Source organism: Cebus imitator, unplaced genomic scaffold (genome assembly GCF_001604975.1).
Source record: "Cebus imitator isolate Cc_AM_T3 unplaced genomic scaffold, Cebus_imitator-1.0 Scaffold496, whole genome shotgun sequence".
Taxonomy (NCBI): domain Eukaryota; kingdom Metazoa; phylum Chordata; class Mammalia; order Primates; family Cebidae; genus Cebus; species Cebus imitator.
The window spans coordinates 18,513-25,511 of record NW_016107811.1 but is presented as its reverse complement, the minus strand read 5'-3'; the positions used below and the strand labels follow the sequence as shown (position 1 = coordinate 25,511).

Here is a 6,999-nt window from a genome sequence, read left to right as displayed (position 1 = left end):
AAAAAAAAAAAAAAAGAATAATAAAAAAAAATTTTTTAAGTCAGAACTCTACACCAGAAAGGGTGAATTTTAGCTCAGGCAAATTCTATAAATCTGATTTTTAAAATAAGAGTGAAAGTAATACATTTAGCAAAGTTTTATTAAGCTACTTAGAATAAAAGCTTATCTGAATACAGGTTATTATTTGATTTAAATTATTCTTTAGATTAAAAGAAAAACAGTTACTGCTTTTCTAAAAACATGGCTAATTGAGGTGAGTCTACTTGTTAGATCTCTTTGAAGCATAGACTGGTCCTGCCTATACTTATAGAAGAAAAGCCAGAGAGTTGTAATGCAAAAAATACGTAAAGGGAGTCCTAAAGTTTGTCTCCATCTCAACCATAAGCACATAAATATCAATCTTAAAATCCCTGTTTTTTCAGAAAGAAGCATTATACTGGTGGGTTCTTTCTTACAACCTGAGTTAGTCAAATCCAAGTCAGGTGATTTATGCACATCAAAATAAAGCATACAAAAACAACTTAAAGAATTTACAATGAAATTATTATATACACAACTAACTAAGATGATAAAATTAGGCTTAATATGGTTGCTCACACCTGTAATCCTGGCACTTTGGGAGGCTGAGGCGGGTAGATCACCTGAGGTCAGGAGTTTGAGACCAGCCTGGCCAACATGGTGAAACCTCATCTCTACTAAAAATACAAAAATAAGCTGGGCACCTGTAATCCCAGATAACTGGGAAGCTGAGGCAGGAGAATCACTTGAACCCAGGAGGTGGCGGCTGCGGTGAGCTGAGATCACACCACTGCCCTACAGCCTGGGTAACAGAGCGAGACACTCTCTCAAAAACATAAAAAAATTATACTTATTACTCCCTTCTCAAATTATTCTAATTGGTATTTTCTAGCTAGACCACCTACTTGTAGACCCCTTTTGGGGAGCTCAAACATAATAACCTGTTTTGTTTTGTTTTTTAAGCATCCTTAGGGTACATTTATAACAACAAATCAATATATGTATTTTTTTGAGATGGAGTTTCACTCTTGTTGCCTAGTCTGAAGTGCAATGGCACAATCTTGGCTCACTGCAACCTCCGCCCTCCGGGTTCAAGTGATTCTCCTGTCTCAGCTTCCAAAGTAGGTGGGATTACAGGTGCCTGCCACCATGCCCTGCTCGTTTTATGTTTTAGTAGAGATGGCGTTTCACCATGATGGTCAGGCTGGTCTCAAACTCCTGAAAATCAATACTGTTGGCTGACTCACTGACTGGAAGGAGATGAAGAAAGCTGCAAGTGTATCTTTGGAGAGAAAACTAAAATGTAAATATCAGCCTGTTCTAATTGCCAGTCACAGCAAACTATTAATGCAGGCTAAATTGTTTGGCATTACAGTTCCCTTTATTCATTCTATTTGAATATTAGTGACATAATCACTAGCCAAGTAAGACATATCTATGTTTTCTTTTTTTTTTTTTTGGAGACAGAGTCTCACTCTGTCACCCAGGCTGAAGTACAATGGTGCAATCTCGGGTCACTGCAACCTCCGCCTCCTGGGTTCAAGCAATTCTCCGACCCCAGCCTCCTGAGTAGCTGAGATTACAGACATGCGCCACCATGCCCAGCTAATTTGTGTATTTTTAGTAGAAACGGGGTTTCACCATGTTGGCCAGACTGATCTCAAACTCCTGACCTCAAGTGACCCACCTGTCTCAGCCTCCCAAAGTGTTGGGATTACAGGTGTGAGCCACCATGCCCAGCCTTATTTATGTGTCCTTAACACATTTACCTTGTTCAGGCCTAGTCATTTATATGTATTTCACTTATCCTTGCCTTGCCAATTCCATCCCTATTACAAATATGAATATAATGTCTGAGAACAATTAAGTACTAATCTTTTCCTATTTAATTACCCTGTTGCATCTAGTACCATGGTTTTCAGAGAAGATATTTAATTGACTGAAATAAAAAATATATATGATTTAAGACTCCATCCTATCAAGTTTTACTTTTACAATTTTTTTCTATTTTTCTAACTTTTTAATTATTTGTCTGGCATGCAAAGTTTTATTTTGTTTATATTAGCACTAATAAATATCTAAAATTATCCTTCTGATTTGTGTTAATCTCTCCTGCACTAGAATCTAAGTCGCAAGTCCTTGTCTTACTTATAACCCTTTTCCCCATGCCTACAACAGCAGCCAGCACACGATACTTACTGAATGGATTATATAAAATGTGCCTATGCTGCAATACTTACTCAGAATCCTCCCTACCACCTTCAAAGAAAAAAAGCACGATTGCATTTTTCATCCCTGGAAATTCAAGTCAAAAGACAGAACTACAACAAATAAATGAAATCTTATTTTTCCCCATGGTTGCTGTCACCTTTTGTTGCCACTAGATAGCATTCTTTCATCTGCTAGCAAAATACTGGAAAAGAAACAAGCTTAAACATGGCAGAGTACACAAGTAAAATCATGAAGATAACCTTTGATTAGCACAATGGTTAAGAATTTAAGCAGTAGGGCAACCCATTTATTGAAGCATTTTTCTCTTTGAGTCAATGGTCAGATTAAGATGCTGACTTTCCAACCCTCAACAATGTAACCTTAATCAATAAGAGTGAATGATCAAAAGCTTAATCTGTCTACACTTTGACAAAAATTACAAAATAGTCAAAGTGAAAATAGTAGGTGCTCAATAAATGCATTTAACTATCATACTATCTTTTAATCCTTCTTAACTGCTATCCTTTAGTATTGTTTTCATATTTACTTATTCCTCCCAAACAGAAGCATGGTGGTTCTGATACCTCCTGTGCTTGAAAACATCATCACTCATGACCTTGGGCATATTTCATTAATTAACTTCTGTGAATGGGCTCCTCAAACTGTAAAATGACCAAATGAGCAACTATCACATGGCTATCCTGGGAATAATAGTACATGTATGCTCTTCCAAGGCACCTAGGGCCCATTCACATTTGAGGGGTGTCCACTCAGCGAATTTACAGAAAAAAAAGGTGTATGTCAAAAACCTAGAATAGTTCCTGCATATGGTCAGCTCTCAAAAGTTTACTAGTATTGTCATCATCTCACTAAAATGACATGTAGCAAGTTTTCAAGAACGGTGACTATAATGTAAGAAAACTAGGAGCTGGCTAGAAAAAACATGAGTCATCACAGCTGGCAGATTCTTCACTTGTCTCTGACAAATACAAGGAGGTTCTAACATTTACTCAGTTCTTTAGGTGCTAGGCACTGTGGCAGACTGTTGCAGTTACTGAACTGAATCACACCTTTCTGATCCCTTCCCACATTAACTCTGGATTTACTCATGTGACTTGCTTTGGCCACCGTAACACTAACAACATCCAGCATGCTGAGGCTTGTCCTTGCTTGCACTTTGGGGCTTGCTCTCTCTTGCTGCTGCAATCTTTCTACCATCCTGTGAACAAGTTAGGTCTAGTCTCCTGTAGAATAACAGGTCACACAGAGTTGGACTTTAGCCACCTCAGTCTGAGGCCCCAGACGTGTAAGGCTATCCTAGATTTTAGGACCTAGACAATGTAGTTCTAGCCAGGTCAGCTCAGATTCTAAGAACATTCCAACCAACCACAGAACTGTAAGACCAATGTTTACTGATACAGGCCACTAACTTTTGGGAGTGGTTTGTTATACAGCAAAAGCTAACTACGACCACCACCATATAAATATAGATATTCACTCCAGTTTTACATATCAGGAAAGAAGATTCCCAAAACTACTAAGTCAGTTGGGCCCCAAAGACTCTACTGTATCAAGCCACTTTTGCATGCTACACTCTGAGGTTTTAGGATCTGGTGGTTTTATCCTACAACCCTTATTTAAGCCTTTCCTTTGTAACAGAAGACAGAATACTATGGTCCACAGCCAAACCAACTCATCATCACTTTTTGTATAGCTCACAAGCTAAGAATGGTTTAAACACTTATTACTTGAAAAAGTAATCAAGAGAACAATAGTATAAAAATATAAAATACTCAGGAATAAATTTAACCCAAGAGGTGAAAGACTTGTACAATGAAAACTATTAAAACACTGATGAAAGAAATTGAAGACACAAATAATGGAAACATATTTCTATGTTTATGAACTTGAAGAGTTAATATTGTTAAAATGTCCTTACTACCCAAAACAACTTACAGATTCAATGCAATCCCTATCAAAATTCCAATACTGGCTAGGAGCAGTTGACTCAAGCCTGTAATCCCAGCATTTTTGGGAGGCCAAGACAGGAGGATCACGTGAGCCCAGGAGTTTGAGACCGGGCAACACTGGAGACCCTGTTTCTAAAAAAAAAAAATTAAAAATTGGCCAGGTGTGGTGGCATGCACTATAGTCCCAGCTACTCCGGAGGATAACCTGAGCCCAGAAGCTCGAGGTTACAGTGAGCTACTGCACTCTAGCCTAGGCAACAGAGTGTGAACCTGTCTCCCCGCCAAAAAAATTTCCAGCATTATTTTGTGATATGTAAAATAATATGAAACAAATTTTAGTGTTTCTTAATATTTTTGGAATACAGCCGTATTCATTCATTTCTATACTGTATATGGCTACTTTTGCATTATAATAGCAAAGTTGGGCAGTTGTGACAAAGACCATATGGACCACAAAGCCTATGAGATTTACTATTTGGATCTTTGTGTTTTTTAAATGTGCCAACTCCTGCTCGGAATTATTCACAGCATATGTTTTTAATTTTAAAAGATTTTGCTCAGCCTTTCATGATGAGTAGTTTTGTATTTTTTCATACTTTCACTACTCTTTTCATTTTATTTAAAATTATTTTACACGTTATTTCTCTTCTCTTTTTTTTTTTTTGGCTGGTGGGGGTGGGGGGGACATTCCAGCAAAAACGGTAAATCCTGCTAGATAAATTCTAAAAGAATTTTAACATTTGACTAAAGAGATATGAGTGTAAAAAATAAATAAATAAATAATAAAGAACAGTAACACTTTTCTCCTTTATCTTTGGATGACCTCTGAATTTGTTTTTTTGTTTGTTTGTTTAAGATGGAGTCTTGCTCTTGCTGCCCCAGCTGGAGTTCAATGGCACGATCTGGGCTCACTGCAACCTCTGCCTTCCAGATTCAAGCAATTCTCCTGCCTTAGCCTCCTGCATAGCTGGGATTACAGGCAACTGCCACCATGCTTGGCTAATTTTTGTATTTTCAGTAGAGGCGGAGGGTTCACCAATTTGGCCAAGCTGGTCTTGAACTACTGACCTCGTGATCCACCCCCCGCCTCCCTCAGCTTCCCAAAGTTCTGGGATTACAGGCATGAGCCTCTGCACCTGGACTGAATTTGTATAAGAAAGACAACCCTCGCCAGGTGTGGTGGTTCACAGTTGTAATTGCAGCACTTTGGGAGGCCAAGGCAAGCAGATCACGAGATCAGGAGTTTGAGACAGCCTGTCCAATATGGTGAAACCCTGTTGCTACTAAAAAAATATGAAAATTAGCCAGGTGTGGTGGCACGCGCCTATAGTCCCAGCTACTCGGAGGCTGAGGCAGGAGAATCACTTGAACCCGGGAGGCGGGGGTTGTGGTGAGCCAAGATTCTGCCACTGCACTCCTGGATGACAGAGCGAGACTCCATCTCAAAAAAACAAAACCAAAAAACTGTGATCTTATATTGGCCAACTGGAATGTATTATGATGGAGGCAGGAAAAGATGTAGTAGAGATATTTTATCCAGAAGAGCCTCTAATTCCTCAGATCTGAAACTGTAATATTAACCATGTAGATATGAAATTCCCAATGGGGATTTAGGTTAGAAGTAGCTATACAATCTCATCTCTTTTGTGTGATAAGCCTATTAGAATATTTGCCTGCCATTGGTAACTAAGAACTTCAGAACCATTACTAGTCTACTTCACCACCCTGCTGCTCATCAATTCAGAAAGACACAAAATGAAGCCAACACTGAATGCCCTTTCACATCGATGTGAACCTCAATTTACTTGCCACTCCCATTTTTATCATCTTTATTATAAACAAGATCCCCACAGTAATGATCATAAGTCCTAGTGGAGACTCAGCTGACTGCATGTGGCATCAGTGTAAAGAATAAAGAAATTGCCATAAAAACTAAACCACTCTTATCCCCAGCATTTACCAAAGACTTTCTTATGAGGCATTAGACAGATGCTCCTAATAGCCACTACAATTTGATAGCCCTGAAGAAATTTATATGGTAAGTCTAAACTTATTGAACTATTTTGTGAAGAATAAAGCAGTTGAATCCATGCAGAAACATTTACAACATAGCTTTATATGCTATTTGAATTAAATGTTTAGAAACAGATTCATTTTCTATTTTCATTTGTTTTTGTAACTACGTATGAATTTTTAGCATATAATAAAAGGGTTTCCCAGAAATGACCTCCCAATTTATACTCTTACGCAAGTAAATAAGGGTTCTAAATGTTAACTGTTCAACTTGCAGTGACAATCCAGGAGCCAATTAGGTTGTATGGTCTCTGGTACATAGAGAAAACCCAACAATATATGCCTAAAAAACATAGTTCTACTCTTAGATTCCAGAGAAAGAACAGTTATTCCTACCTATGTAACAAACCTGCACATCCTGCATGTGTACCTCAGAACTTAAAAAAATAAATTTAAAAATAAAACAATTTTAAAAAAAGAGAACAGTTATCCCAAATAACTCCTTTTTAAGCAATTGAAAATTGTATCAATCAGTAATACCAAGACGCCATAGCTGAAGAGGAGGTGGCCTAGAAGCTTCCTTTTCCAGGTAAAGGGAGAAGTAGTGTGGAATCTTTAGTGTATTTTGATAGCCATTGTTACTTCAAAAAGAAAAAAGAAAAAAAAAATTTGTATCACTGGCCAGATGAGGAGGCTCACACCTGTAATCCCAGCACTTTGGGAGGCTGCGGCATGTGGGTCACTTAAGGTCAGGAGTTCGAGGCTAGCCCAGCCAACACGGTGAAAC

At 38.2% G+C, this 6,999-nt stretch overlaps 1 protein-coding gene and 1 non-coding gene across 2 annotated transcripts in view; both read right to left on the bottom strand.

Annotated features, from left to right (window-relative positions):
• BAZ1A (bromodomain adjacent to zinc finger domain 1A) overlaps positions 1-6,999 on the bottom strand; it is a 109,567-nt gene that overhangs the window by 87,546 nt on the left and 15,022 nt on the right. The window lies entirely within an intron of this gene.
• Positions 4,879-4,941, bottom strand: LOC119468806. The gene has a single exon (XR_005197578.1). It is a non-coding gene; the product is annotated as a U7 small nuclear RNA (small nuclear RNA).